This window comes from Triturus cristatus, chromosome 4_2 (genome assembly GCF_964204655.1).
Source record: "Triturus cristatus chromosome 4_2, aTriCri1.1, whole genome shotgun sequence".
NCBI lineage: Eukaryota > Metazoa > Chordata > Amphibia > Caudata > Salamandridae > Triturus > Triturus cristatus.
This window is the reverse complement of record NC_140586.1, coordinates 635,883,154-635,897,715: the sequence shown is the minus strand read 5'-3', so window position 1 is coordinate 635,897,715 and position 14,562 is coordinate 635,883,154. Positions and strand designations below refer to the sequence as shown.

At 47.9% G+C, this 14,562-nt stretch overlaps 1 protein-coding gene across 3 annotated transcripts in view; it reads left to right on the top strand.

The window, feature by feature from the left end:
• Positions 1-1,154: 1,154 nt before the first annotated feature.
• IL12RB2 (interleukin 12 receptor subunit beta 2) overlaps positions 1,155-14,562 on the top strand; it is a 462,597-nt gene continuing 449,189 nt past the window's right edge. The window contains exon 1 of one of the 3 annotated variants that reach the window (XM_085602320.1): positions 1,155-1,288. The gene's annotated coding sequence lies outside the window, so the exon portion shown is untranslated. Of the gene's footprint in view, positions 1,289-2,204; positions 2,307-14,562 lie in introns of those variants that run through there. The other 2 variants (XM_085602321.1, XM_085602322.1) reach the window with 2 other exon arrangements.

Below are 14,562 nucleotides of genomic sequence, written 5' to 3'. Positions count from 1 at the left end.
ATATCTTTACTTGTGTATGTTGGATTTTTGTTGTTTTGCTCTTGTTTTATCCAGATAAATATTGGTTATTTTTCTAAACTGGTGTGGACTTATTTTGCAGTGTTTTCACTGTGCAACTGTTTTTGTATGTATAAATGCTTCACACATTGTCTCTGAGATAAGCCTGACTGCTTGTGCCAAGCTACCAAGGGGGTGAGCAGGGGTTATCTGAGCTGTGTGACCCCTTACCCTTAGTAGATTGAGGGTCCCTACTTGGACAGAATCCAAACCACTGCCAACAAGAGATCCCATTTCCAACAGCTGTTTTTTAATTGTCAAACAACTCTTTCCCCTTTTTAAAGATCTGTCAGTAGAACTGTCAAAATTCTCTAAATCATGTTTGTAGTAATCGTATCAGGTCTGATCAATATGTTAAAAAAGCACAGTTTATCACCCTATTTCTTGTATTGGCTCCAAGGATAACTTGCTCCATTGTTTTAAGTGTCAGCTATGTCTCCTTTGGTTGACCTGTTAATGCCCTTCAGCCCCTAGAAGTCCATGTCTAGATGCACCCCTGCTGAATGCAATAGCAGAAAAATCACTGAGAGCCACCCAAATGCACGTGTTAAGCTAAGCCCTTAATTATATACGCAACATCTCTTGGAAAAGTTTTCTAGCTATGCTTCTTTGGCCACACCCCTTTTAAAGACCCCCTTTCCACCTTTTTCATCCCACTTAAAGCCATGCATGTGTCTTTTATGTCTGGGTGTGCAAGTGACCATCTGTATGTGGAGTTGTATGTTACGTGTCTTTGTGTGGTGGTGCTATGCCAAAATCAAATTGGTTAGCTTTGGCAGTACTAATTTACATTAATGTATGTATTTTTTTTTTATAGATCAGAGGTCTATCAAAAAGGCTTAATGTTGCTTGCTGCCACAATGCTGCGGTTTTCTAGCGATGAAAATAGTAAGAATCACCATTACAGCCTCAATGCCACTCATGTGAAATGTACACAAAAACAATATTTTTTAATTCTCTTGTGCAATGATACAATGGGTGGATAATGTGTACTGCTGTAAATAAAACCATGAAGTTCAGCCCATCGACGTCATTTTGTGGGCTGTACCTCTCCTGGGTGTTAGTCATCTCCGAGAGTGCTGCATCAAGTCGGACCTGGCGACACTGCTCCAGACAACTGTTCACAGTTCTTTAGCCTTGCCGCTCCCTCACTGCACGAGAGAAAAAGACACTACGAAAGCCTCATATCCTGCATCAGTGCTGCAGAAAGGTGAAAAGCGAAATTCGTGAGGTAAGGGTCGTCTACGCTTCTGACTGCTCGAGGGTCTGTCTATTGGTCCCAGTAGATGACAGTGCCTGCGAGTTTCTATAACTCTTTTATGATGTCCTTGACTGGCGCTATGAAACCGAGGACGCTGATGCATTTGTCAGAAGTACCTTACACATCTTGTGTGTCAGGCGAACATTGGGGCATATTATCAAGCACGGCGTTAAAGTTATCGCCGCTTAACTGCCGCTAACGCGGCGATAATGGGCTTGATAATATGCCCCTGAGAATTCCAATAGAAACCCATGTTGACACAGAACATGGGCTTCTATTGGAATTCCCAAGTGCATATTATCAAGCCCATTATCGCCGCTTTAGCGGCAGTTTTCTGCCGCTTAAGCGGCGATAATTTTAACGCCCTTTCTTGATAATATGCCCCATTGTTTTGATAGGTAAGCGAGGCTGATAGAATTTGGGTGTGGGCTTCATTTCCTTCCATGCGGTACCCTTCAGACTGGTGCAGCTCTCACCAGACATGGGACATTAAACCGAAGATTCTTTCTGTCTTCTTCACCTACATTTTAAAGTATTGTGTTGAAATTGCATTTATATAGCTCATACTACCCCTGACGAGGCTTTGAAGCACTATACGCATGCAACCCAAAACTTTTAGTTACAAACTGCTGTCAGGGGTCCTTAACCGTCTACTAACAGGGCAGACGCAGGAGAAACGGGCACGAAACCTTTCAGCAGTAGGGATGTAGTTGCATCGGAGACTGCTGTTCGCACTCAAGGCTAATTATAGCTGTACAGTTCCGCTACAGGGGAGAGGCGCGTTTCTGCGAAACGAAAATATTGCTACCTCGACGAGCACGGCCCCTTCGTTGCTCTCGACAAAGCGCCAGTCAATGTGCGGTTACACCTGAGACCGCATCTGTGCAGGATCCATCCGCGCAGCTGTTGGAGTTTCGCTCGCCCCCAGCTGTAAATCGAGGCTGAGGAGTTTAATGTGCAGAAACGGAACGCGACAGGAAAAAAAGAGGTATGGTCATGTTAACTTACGTTTAGTGAGCGTTAATCTTTAAGGCAGGTGCTTGTGGTTGGAGGATAGGGTGTTTAGCATCTTATACCACTCGAGAATAAAACTATCTTCATCAAAATTATTAAAAGTGCCTATTTTTTCAAACACATTCTTTTGATTTTTATTGTAACTCACGCGATGTTTATTTATGGCTGTTTGGTGGGTTGCTTGTGGGCGCGTAAAATACAGATGTATAAATTGATATTAATAGCGGCGTTAGTCAATGCCTGTTTGGCCATACCTAAGGATATGGCATCCATTGTCCTTGATTGATTGCTTTTGGTTTTATTGACATTAGAATCACAGTTCTCCACAGGATTTCTGTGTTTTTGTCAGGGCATGCGTGTCTCTAGACGGCTTGGATATTTCAGTGTAAAGAATTCTAAAGTGTAGATTTGGCACGTTACTTTAGACATATATAGACCATTCCACACACGCTTGTTGTGACCGATGTACATTTCAATGTAGAAACCACCCCAGTAAAATAATATAGAGTTAAGACGTGTTCTTTGTTTCGTGCTCTTGTTTATTTCAGGAGTTGGTCGATGTGTGTTTTTTTACTGCATACTGCTGCCGATAGTTCTAAAATATTCACCAGCGACCCTGGAAGAAACGTAGCAAAGAATAGAGAAAGCATAGTGAAGCCAAAAGCAAAACAAGCATTTACAAATACAATAGGTCCGGTCTTGACAAGTGGGTTGTATATTTTTTTTTCCAAACATATGGAAAATCGATAAAACAAAAGATATATTAAAGTAATGTAGTGGCCCAGCAGCCCAAGCACACCAGATCTCCTTTTCAATCAGCTGTGCACAAAATAACAAACAAAATGCAGTCACTCGTAGTGAGAAACAGACACTGGATGAAGAGGACTGTCCCACTAGCTCAGGACGAATGCTCTGGGGGACAGAAGCAACATATGGATGCACTAAAACAGACCCACGGAGGAAGGGGTCTGGCCAAAAGCCCTGTATGTTTGTATGTATCTAAGTATGTGTATCTGTATGCATTTTTATTATTATTAGCCAGATAAATGAAACTAGCGAGTCTCTAGCTATACCTAAACAAGCATTTTACAAAGGCAATAGCTTTGGCATTGGCTGACAGCCATTTAGGTTTGTCAATGCTTGTTTTGTTTTTCTATGGTTTTTGTAATACTTTATTACCGGGAGAGATGCCTGGGCCACACCAATACATTAAACAACAGTGTCTTAATGCAAATCAACAGGTTCTTTTCAAAAAGCAGAAATGGTCATAATAGTCCCTGCCTCTTTAGGGAACTATTTTATGTGCAAATGTGAACACCGTGAAAGAGTGAATGCCACCACTCACAGTGAAGACAGCCAGTGGCTGAAGCGGGCTGACTCATTGACCCACGCTGTATGCTTTAGTGAGTGCAAGAGAATTGTGAATGACACAACAGACCAATGTAAGAAGAGAGTTTAGTATTCGGCGTTTAGAGTGTTGATTATGTCATGCAGTGAGCGATGTTGGAATATTGTTGAGTGCAGGATCATACCAGAGTCAGTTGCTCTGTGGCTGGCGAAGGGAGAGTCAGGCTTCAGTTTTGGTGTCCATTAATAAAGGTGTATTACCTTTACAACTTGTGTGGTGCAGTCACTTCAACATTTTGGCGATGATCACCTGCCACATGTTGTGACTTTGACACCAGACTATGGCGTGAGCTGAGTCAGTGTTGTGGCCTAAAGCAGCGCTGGGTGTGTGGTGCATGAAAAGAAGTTTTGAGGCAGGTGTAGCGCATGAAAAGGAGCTTCAAGCCGGCGTTTCTTGTCAGGATCTGCATCAGGTGGCTGAAGTGAGTAACGGATGCATCAGACTTTTCGCCTGCCGTGTCTGTCCTCTGTCTCTGCCGTGTAACGTTGCCTCACACGCTGAGTCCTCTCCTGACCTGCCTTGCTGGGCATGCGCTACACTACTGGTTTTAAGTGTGTAAAGACTGTGCCTGTCAAGATTTGCATCAGGTGACCAAAGTGTGACTGGGGGTCGCAGTGAGCAACAGGCGCTTCAGACTTTTATTTTTTGTCTGCCCGATGTATCTGCCGTGTAACGTTGTCTTACGTGCCGGGGCCTCTGCTAAGCTGCTTTGCCAGGTGTTGTGTTATTCACTTAGGCAGGCGTCACAGCACCTCGTGGTGGGCCCTAAGTCGCAGCGCAGAGATCAAGGCCCACAGACACTAGTATCTTTCTGTGGGCCAGAAGTCCCGAGCGACCTCCGCCCGTTTATTTATGCTCTCTGGCCATGCCTGGCCAGAGAGTACTACATTGTGTGTTGGCCCTTCCGGGCTAAGGGGTAACGGGGAGGATCGATTCGGCAGCATCTACACCGCTACATACTGCAGCGTTGTGGTCTAGCCTCCCGACGTCACGTGACTCACCGCAAAGGATTGTGGGAGTGACGTGACGCGGCAGCGATTCCGATCGCGGCGCGAAGGTGGAACAACCGCTCTCCCCTTCTATGTACAAATAAAGAACCTAGCGAATCCTACCCACCTGTCTCTGGTCCTCATTCTTGAGGGGCTTACTCCCCATTCCACAGTGGTGACGAGGCGGCAGAACCCAGGAGCCTTTCCAGCCGCCGTCCAAGTAGGGGAGAGCCGGCACATACTCTGTGGCGGGCACGGCCTGTTCACCGCGTCCAGCATTGCCTGACTGCAGTGGATGCAACAAGTCCACAGTGTGAGTTACGGCGCGCACCTCACAAAACCCCATGCCCCAGCTACCACCTTCAATATTTGCTCCAGGGGGCTCTGTCCTTCACTAAACAACCCCCTCGCACGAAGTGTCCCACGGAGGCTTTCCAAGGCCCCACTGCAGGCGCAGCAACCCTACTACCAGCTGCCCGGAACAAGGGGCATCTCGTCCATAGCACGCAGCAGTCAGCCCGTTAGCACGAGGGACACCCTGCTCATGACAGGGTTTGCCCCATTACAAGGCCATAGGGGTCTCCTCGCAACTTTCGCACCACATAAAGACACACCGTCTTTCACGCCGCCCGCACCATCTGCGCACAAACCTTCTGCCTCACCAACCCGTTACCCTTCCTACCCAAACCTGGAGAACCGACCATGAAATGGGCCGACTTGAAGGAGTATTTCTTGAACTACCTATCGGCTCTGGAGGATGAAGGTGAGGAGAAGTTCTCCAGTAAACGTAGAAAAAAAATCCTCCTGCATAATCTGGGTCTGGAAGGCTTGCGCGTTTACGGCACCATGATAAAGAAGCCCAGGGCATCTACAGACGATGACGTTTTCCAACATGCCTTGGAAGACCTAGACAACGATTACCAGCCGGTAATTTGCACAGCCATCCACCGGTACAATTTTTCCAACGCAATCGGACTGAGTCGGAAACAGTGGAGGACCACGTAGTGGCCCTCAAGAAGCTGGCCATCAATTACATGTTTGGCACCCTGCACGATGAACTCATACAAGACCAAATGATTATGCACACTACCCACTCAAGCGTCCAGGAGAAGCTATGGGTTAGTGGTGAAGCGTCCCTTCCGGAGATCATCGCAATAGTCAAGCGAGCTGAGCTGTCCAAACGGTGCGCACTTGCCGCCAAGAAAGAACCGGTCCAGCAGCCCACAGTGTCCAAGGCAACCGACCGGAAGGTTCCGACCTCAAAAACTACATCCGATTCCGGCTCGGCCTCCCACAGGAAGTCTACGTCCAAATTCAAAGGACCCAATCACGCCCCTCAGGACCAGCAAGGAGCCTGTTACAGATGTGGCAGCCACTCCCACATGGCAACTGATAGGAAGTGCCCAGCATTACACGTCAAATGCTCCTTCTGCGGAATCATAGGACATTTCGGCAAAGTCTGCAGACGGAAGCCCAGAAGCGCCGCAGTCAAATGTTCAAGATGACTCCGACGACCAAGAGGGAGCAGACCAATCTGACCAAGATAGCATACTCTGCATTGAGGGCCACATCCTGGGCATCAGAGGCGTCGCACCTAAAAAGCCATCCTGCAAGTTAGTAATTGGGGGCGTCCACATTGCCGTGGGGGACCACCTTCACCCCACTGACGTCCATCCAGTCACATACACAGGGGAACGGATCCCCATGGTGGGGTTCTGGCAGCTCCTGTTCGAGTTCAAAGGCAGGCACACGACAGCAAAGTTATACGTTGCAGAGAAAGGCCCATCCGTCCTGGGATGGGCGGACCAGGGAGCGCTGGGCATCAAACTCAACTCAGGCGGTGACACACAGGTGCTTCTGATGGACTACCCATCCACGCATGCCTCGCTCAAAGCGGAGTTTCCCACAGTTTTCAGCGACCACATCGCGAAAATGTCCAAGTTCACCCTTAAAGACGGAGCCGTGCCAGTCTCCCACAAAGCCAGGAACATCCCGTTCAACTGCAGAGAGGCAGTACAGCTAGAATTTAAAAGATTGGAAGACAACGACATCATTGAACCAATCAAGTGCGCTTAATGGCTCGCTCCCTTGGTGGTTGTGCATAAACAGAGTGGGAAGATACGTCTTTGCATCGATCTCTGAGAACTCAATAAGAACATCATTGTTGACAAGTTTCCGTTGCTCAAAATAAACGAACTACTAGCCCAGACCAAGGGTATCAAATGGTTCTCCACCATTGACCTCAAAGCCGCATACCACCAAGTATCGCTCCACACGTCGTGCCGGAAACTCACCTCCTTCATCACGCCCTTCCGATGCTATAGGTTCAGACGGTTGCCCTTTGGTCTCGCATCAGCGGCGGCCGTCTTTCAAAAACTCATGCATAAACTCTTCAAAGACGTCCAAGGTGTCCTCTACTTCCAAGACGATATCCTCGTAATGGGGAAGTCCAAGGCCAAACACGACAACATCCTGCACACCGTTCTGCATACTCTGGCGGCCAACGGCCTCACTGCGGAATTGGAAAAGTACAAATTTGGTCTACGTAAGGTGACCTATCTGGGCCATGAATTCAGCGACACGGGCATCTCCCCAAAAACAGCAAATGTGAAAGCCATCATGTCTGCGCCCTCCCAAAAAACAAGGATGATGTCCGCTCATTCCTAGGGCTGGCAGAGTTTTATAGCAAATTTGTCAGGAACTTCGCGACCAAAACGCACAGCCTCCCTCAACTGCTGAAAGAGAAGATTGCCTTTTCCTGGACTGACGAGTCAGAAGCGGAATTCTCTGCCATCAAAAAAGACATTTGCAGGGCGATCCCCTTAAATGAGTTTGACGGCGTCGCACCCAGCATCCTGACCATGGACGCCAGTGACAAAGGGCTCGGAGCAGTCCTCTCCCAGAGAGCAACGGATGGAACAGAGACCACGGTGGGGTTCGCCTCGCGATCCCTCACTCCCAGCGAAGAGAAGTACAGCGTGATCGAGAAGGAAATGGTAGCATCCATCTGGGCGATGGAGAAATTCCGACAATATCTATGGGGGTCACGATTCACGCTCCACACCGACCATAAGCCCCTGATCAAAGTCCTCACATCCAGTGGCAACGTGACAGACACCCCACGCATCGAAAAGATGACACTACGTCTCTTGGACTTCGTGTACGACGTGGAGTACATCCCGGGTCCACAAAATTGGGTGGCGGAATTCCTCAGCAGAGCTGCAGCCATGGAAGATCTGTCACACAGTCGGATTGGGACGACTACAGCGTCGCATTCATGATGGATCATGAACACACCATCAGTGCCCAGGACTGGGCAGACGCCTATGCGCAGGACACGGAACTCTCACAGGTCAAGATGTATGTCACTCAAGGCTGGCCAGAGAAGAAGCATACCAAGGACAACTTCAGAGAATACTGGGAAGTCCGCGATGAACTCTCTATTGGTGATGACTCAGTATTCCTGCTGCGAGGCGACAGAGTGGTGCCCCCGAAGGCCTTATACAATCGCATTCTCTACATCAACCATGAATGTCACCTGGGCATTGTAAAGGCAAAAAGACGAATGAAACTTTTATACTGGTGGCCGGCCATGGACAACCAAGTAGAAAGATTTGTGAAAGCAAGCGACCATTGCGTCAGAGCAAACAAAACACTCATCACCCTGAGACCCCCCATGGCAGAGTTCAACACTGCCAACAACCCTTGGGAGGACTTTTCCATTGACATTGTAGGCCCGTCCTAGATACCTGGGGTACACCCAAACACCTAATCGTCTTGGTGGACCGATACTCGAAGTGGCCAGAAGTCGAAATCAGCGAATCAGTAGACTCTGGTGCTGTCATCATCTTCCTCACCAACATCTTCCTGAGGGAAGGCATCCCCAAAACCATCACAAGCGACAATGAACCCCAGTTCACATCAGCCAAATGGACGGCCTTCACCAACCGCAATGGAATCCAGTCCAAACATACACTTGTCTACCATCCAGCGGGTAATGGCCAAGTGGAAGGCTTTAACCAAGTGATCATGGGCTCCATCAAGGCAGCCATCAGTGCCCGGAAGAACTGGGGGTCCGAAGTCAGAAGCACGGTGTGGGCGTATCGAATCACGCCCACCCTCACGGGCTACAGCCCGTTTAAAATCCTGAGAGGCAGAAAACCTTTTACCAGAGACAATACAGCCTGGATGACCCATGCGACTCCAGAGCAAGTGGTCCCTGACCATCGTCCGGAGCAACATAGAGAAAGCACAACGCATCTACAAAGCCCATTACGACAAAAGGAATAATGTGCATGAAGCCACACTGATGGAGGGCGACTGGGTCCGCATCCAAAAGGGCCACCCAGGACAAAAAGGAGACAGCAAATTCAGTGAGCCCCTGCAAGTCGTGGACTTATACACATGCTTTGCCTTGTTGAGCGACGGCAAGGTGTGGTCACAATCCAGAATGGCCAAGTGCAAAAAAAACCTGCAGTGGGGCATTGACAACAGCAACAGTGACCTTGAAGAGAGTAACAGCACCACTGGAGAAACAGCATCCACCGCAGAACCAGTGAGTGAAGACATGGAGAGTAGCAACAGGAGTGAGGCCAGCACCTCGGCTATTGCGGAAGGACAGACAGTCAAGCAGCAAACACTGCGTCTACCCAGCCAGGATGCTGACTGTGCGGGTACCCCGCAAGAGACTTCCGACACACATGGTAGAGACCAGGAGGAGAGTACGAGGACGGCCGGATCCTGGGGAGGAAGAGAGCAAGGGATCAGAACGCACACCCACAGGGGCCGTACTGTGAGGCTGCCGAAACGTTTCAGTGACTTTCAGTTATGAATCCCCTTCCATCTCTCTCTTTCTCACTCTCTCTCTCTCTCTCTCTCTCTCTCTCTCTCTCTCTCTCTCCCTCTCTCTCTCTCGCTCTATCTCCTTCTCACCCTCTGTCCTTGGCCCTCAGTTACAGTTCCGTTGTCATTGTTGTTAAGGGGGAAGATGTGTAGCATCACGGTCGAGCCTCCCGATGTCACGTGACTCGCCGCAAAGGATTGTGGGAGTGACGTGACGCGGCAGCGATTCGGATCACGGCACGAAGGTGGAAAAGCCGGCTCTCCCCTTCTACATACGAATAAAGAACCTAGTGAATCCTACCCACCTGTCTCTGGTTCTCATTCCGGAAGGGCTTACTCCCCATTCCACCCATCCCTTCTCAAGTCAGCCTTCAAAACAGAAAAAACAAAATCAACACATAAAGTCTGTGAGTCTTTGGCTTGGCTTAGGATTAGGTCTGAGACTGTATCATGATGGTTTACAGCGCTAACTCTCCAGAGCACCACCTGACTACACTGGGCAGATGGACATGGGTGGCTCAGTACCAGTGACCTCGGGAGAGGATGGTTTGGATACCGTCGAGCTCTGTCCTTGGCTGGTGAAGCTGTCTTCTGCTACAGCTTCAGATCCGGTCGAAGGTGTTCTCGACATCACGTCTGTAGTGTCAGGGTTTGTTATTCTCTTAAACCAGGATACATTCCGGGTGATTGTTTCATCACCTCGTTGAGCGGTGATAGCGGTGCCCTTGGTTGACAATATGGTCTATTGACCCGGCTCATAGTTAGTACAAAACTTACATACGCTGCTCCTGTTCCGTACCAGGAAAAGACTCCCCGGAATTATGACCCTGGTCTTGGCTTTTCTCTTCCCGATGGCTCGTTCGTTATTCAATGTCCGTCGTGTCTGGGTACCAGCAGGATCATAGGGCTCTGGGATGCAGCTGCTGGCTGCGGGAATGATATCCCGACGTGGACCGGCTAAAATCAGTAACCAGGGCTACCTCTGTGTCGTGGAGTGTGGGGTGCTTCGATAATCCCATAGGAACCTGTGAACAGCAGGTTCTGGGTCTGATTGTTCTGACACAGCAATATGGATGATCTTGTTCAGTGTTCGCATGAAACGTTCTACTTCTCCACTGGCTTGCGGCCATTGGGAAGTGATGCGATGATGGTAGACTCCGAGTGAATCGAGCATGTTCTTAAACTTAGCTCCTTGAAATGGGGGTCCATTATCGGTTTTGATTTCTTGAGATAATCTGAATATTGTGAAAGTTTTTTCCAGAACTGGTTGGAGATGCACAAAGGCAGTCAATGCAATTACTTCAACTATGGGATACTTAGTGTAGCTGTCTATTAGCACCGCCGTCACTCTTCCATCTGGAAAACTCCCAAAGTAGAGGCTCACTCGTGACCAGGGAGACGTGGCAGGTTCATCGGTTGTTACGGGAGTGGGGTGTTCTTGACCGCTGGTTAGCTGGCAAGCAATTCCTCTCTAGAATGTCTGCGGCAGCTTCTAGTCTGGGGAACCACACCTTCTCTCTCATCCTCGATTTCATTCGGGTGGCCCCTTGGTGTCCTTTGTGAGCAAGGATCGTGGCTCGTTTTTGGAGGCTTGTGGGGACCACAATTCGGGCTCCTCTTAGCACTACTTCTTCAGGGGCGATGCTTAGCTAATCTCGCACTTTCCAGAATTTTCCGAGGCGGTCTCTGTTGACCTCATCCCAGCCATTGGCGTCGCGAAGAAAGCTGCTCCAGGATCCTTTCTGAACCGACTCCAGCACCTTCATGAGCACAGGATCTGTGCTGGTTTGTTCTTTGATCTTGTCCATAGTTACAGCATGTAGGCAGGCCCATTGCGCTATCATGTCAACGTATTCTTCCATCTTCCACTCTTGTTGTTCCCCGGCCCCAGTCATCTTGGGGGGATGTCAGTGGGATTTTTCGCACCTGGTCGGTACACCACCTCCATCTGGTACTGCTGTAACTGAATCGCCCAGCGTTCATTTGTTGGCGGTGTATGCGGCGTGGTGCCCCTGAAGAGCGGGACTAGGGATTGGTGGTCAGGCACCAATCGGAATGGATGTCCGCTGACATATAAGTGTAAGAAAGTGGCTCTGTATATACTGCACCAAGGTAAGGTACAGTGTGTACAGAGTCCAACAGTCCCCAGAGTTTTGGCAGAGGTTAAATTTAGATATAACCTTACTCTCTTACTCTCTAAAGTGGTAGCTTGGTCGAGCAGTAAGGCAGTATCAGAGGACAGTGTAAAGCATTTGTTGTACACACTCAGTCAGCAAATGGTCTCACACACTCGAGAACTGAACTCTAGGCCAATGATTTTGTATATAAAAATATATAGTTGTTTTATTTTAGAATCACAAGTAGGTATCAAAATACTTTATCAGAATGAGATGCTCTAGTTAAAAACATTCAATAAGCAATCGACTTTGAAATGCAATAGTTACAGTTGTTGAAATAGGCAACACAAGTTAAACACAATTATAACATTGAGCTCAACGGGAATCTTTAAGTAAATGCAATCTCAATTACTTTGCACAGGTTTTTCTTACTCAGGGCTGGATCCTGGATTCAGCCCTGGTCCATCTCCTGTAAACAGTTGAAAGAAATCGTTTTTGTTACACAGGCGATTTTTTAGGAATATTTGTATGTTTCAAAAATCGACCCTTAGAAGAATTTCTGGGAAAAACCAGGCAATGTTATCCTATGGAGGAAAGTTTGGTTATCAGAAAATCGCAGTTATAATTACTTTTCAGGGTCAGTGCTGGGCACCAAGATCCAGCACTGGGATCTCTCCTAGTAAACAGGTGAGTAATTTCATTTTTGTTGATCGGATGATTTTTAGTGAATATTTTAAAGTTTAAAAACTCAACACTTAGAAGAATTTCCAAGTGAAACCAGTCAATGTTACCCTATGGAGAAAATGTAGGTTATCGGCTTTCAGGTAAGTACTCGACTGGCAGAGTTAAGGTTCTGGAGTTAGACTCAGGGGTCTCCCAGGGTCAGGTAGGTACAGTTGTTACACCCTCAGCGGCACAGGGGCAGACGGGTGCAGAGAGAGTAGGCCCAATGTTAGCCTATGGCGGGCAGGGGGCCTTTGGTTGGTGGCTGCTCGCAGGCAGGCCACGCGGCTGTGGGAGCTGGGCTCCTGGTCACTTACACAGGCCAAGTGGGGAAGTAGAATAAGACAGATGCTGCACTTCCAGGGGCACTCGGGCGGATGGGTGCAGGGTGCTTTTGAGCTGTCGGGCGCTCAATGTATTTCAATGGAAAAGCTGCAAGATGAATAAAGGCTGCAAGCTCGGGGCCGGAGATTCTTCAGGTGCGACCACCACTTCGAGAGGTAAGTTGGGAAGCTGTAGATTAGGTAGGCACCCAGGAGTTGGGCACAGGGGGCCGCAGGGTGCCGGGTGTAGGGGTGTCTTTAGGCGTCGGGAAATCTTACCCTCTGCTGGTCGCGGTTGGAGGGGTCCCTGGTTGTGAGGCTGCAGGCGTCGTCAGGAGCATCGAGAAGGGTCCTTGGGTGCTGGATTCTGGGTCACGTTACATGAGCAAAATTACCCCTAAGACCATAGATTCAATACATTCAATTACTACCCAGGGACAAATCGTTACCCGAGTGTCTGTTCAATAGAATGAACTACATTACATTCAAACAACTCTAATACTGTGAGTCTGTGAGCAAAAAAATTGTCATCAACAAGTTGATAATTTTCAAAGAAAGTGAATTTACTTTAATTCACGAATATTTTGAATATATATATATTCACACTCTTTTTTTTTGTTTTATCAAAGACATTTCATCATCAAAAGTCTTATTGCAATTTATATACAGTATTTATGAACATATAAACAATACACATGCAGAATGGCTTCTAATCTGTACTATAAAACAATGTTTTACATCTTCTTGGTCCTAGATATTATTTACAAAGTGCAATAACTTATGACAGGAAAGTAATACTGCATTATTCCTCGATCATAAATAAATACATGGTCCAAAAGAAAAAGAGGTCAGAGTTCACATTGGTACAAAGTGTATCACAGTAAACCTCAGTCAATAGGTTCGCCTAAACATTTAATATTGTCTTCAATCAATTATAACATGTTGAGGCTCTTGACCTCGTGCTTGGGAAAAGAAGTAAGTGAAGGGCGGGTTGCCGACGCGTTTCAACCTTCAGGTGGGGACCAGATAGATTCATAGAAGGTCTTCCTCAGGGCTATGGTACTTAGTGTAGGACACTGAAGAGTGAAAAATATGGATAAAATTAATCTAGTGACTAGTGATGCGTTTTGTTTTACCAAGTGAAAGGGAGAGGGAAACACATTGTTATCATACCTGTAAAATGAGGTAGATTATGTCAATTTCTGGGGCTACCAGGTAATTACTTCAACGTTGGGCAGCTTCCGCTACCTGTGTGTACTTGCTCTCTGTAAGTTGAAGGAAATGCATCTTGTTAAGTCATAGCGGGAACTCGTAGGCCTCCTACTTGTCCCTTAGCTTGCTAAATTACAGCTTCTTATTGGAAAATGTTTTTCTTAAAAAAATCTTTGTATATCATGAGCGTTGTTCGCTATCTATAAAGAGTAAGAATAGTGCCTAGGCAGCCGCTTTAAAAGTTGGGAAATCTTACCCTCTGCTGGTCGCGATTGGAGGGGTCCCTGGTTGTGAGGCTGCAGGCGTCAAGGAGGGTCCTTGGGTGCTGGATTCTTGGTCACAGTCGCCGGGGGAAAGTCCTCGTGGTCTTTGTTCACTCAGGCACAGGCCGGGCTCGGCGGGTGCAGAGTGTGCTGGATTTGCGGTTCCTTGCTGGCACCAGGGGTTGTTGCTGTTTGAGCAGAACCACTGCTCGTGGGAGTCCCAGTCTTTGAATGAGCAAGGCAGTCAGGTCCTCTGGGGTTTTTGAGGTTGCTGGCCACAGGAGACGCCGGGATTTAGCAGGAGCAGGTTCGAGGGTCGACAGGCCTGTAGGGCATGGGCCGAGTCAGTTGGT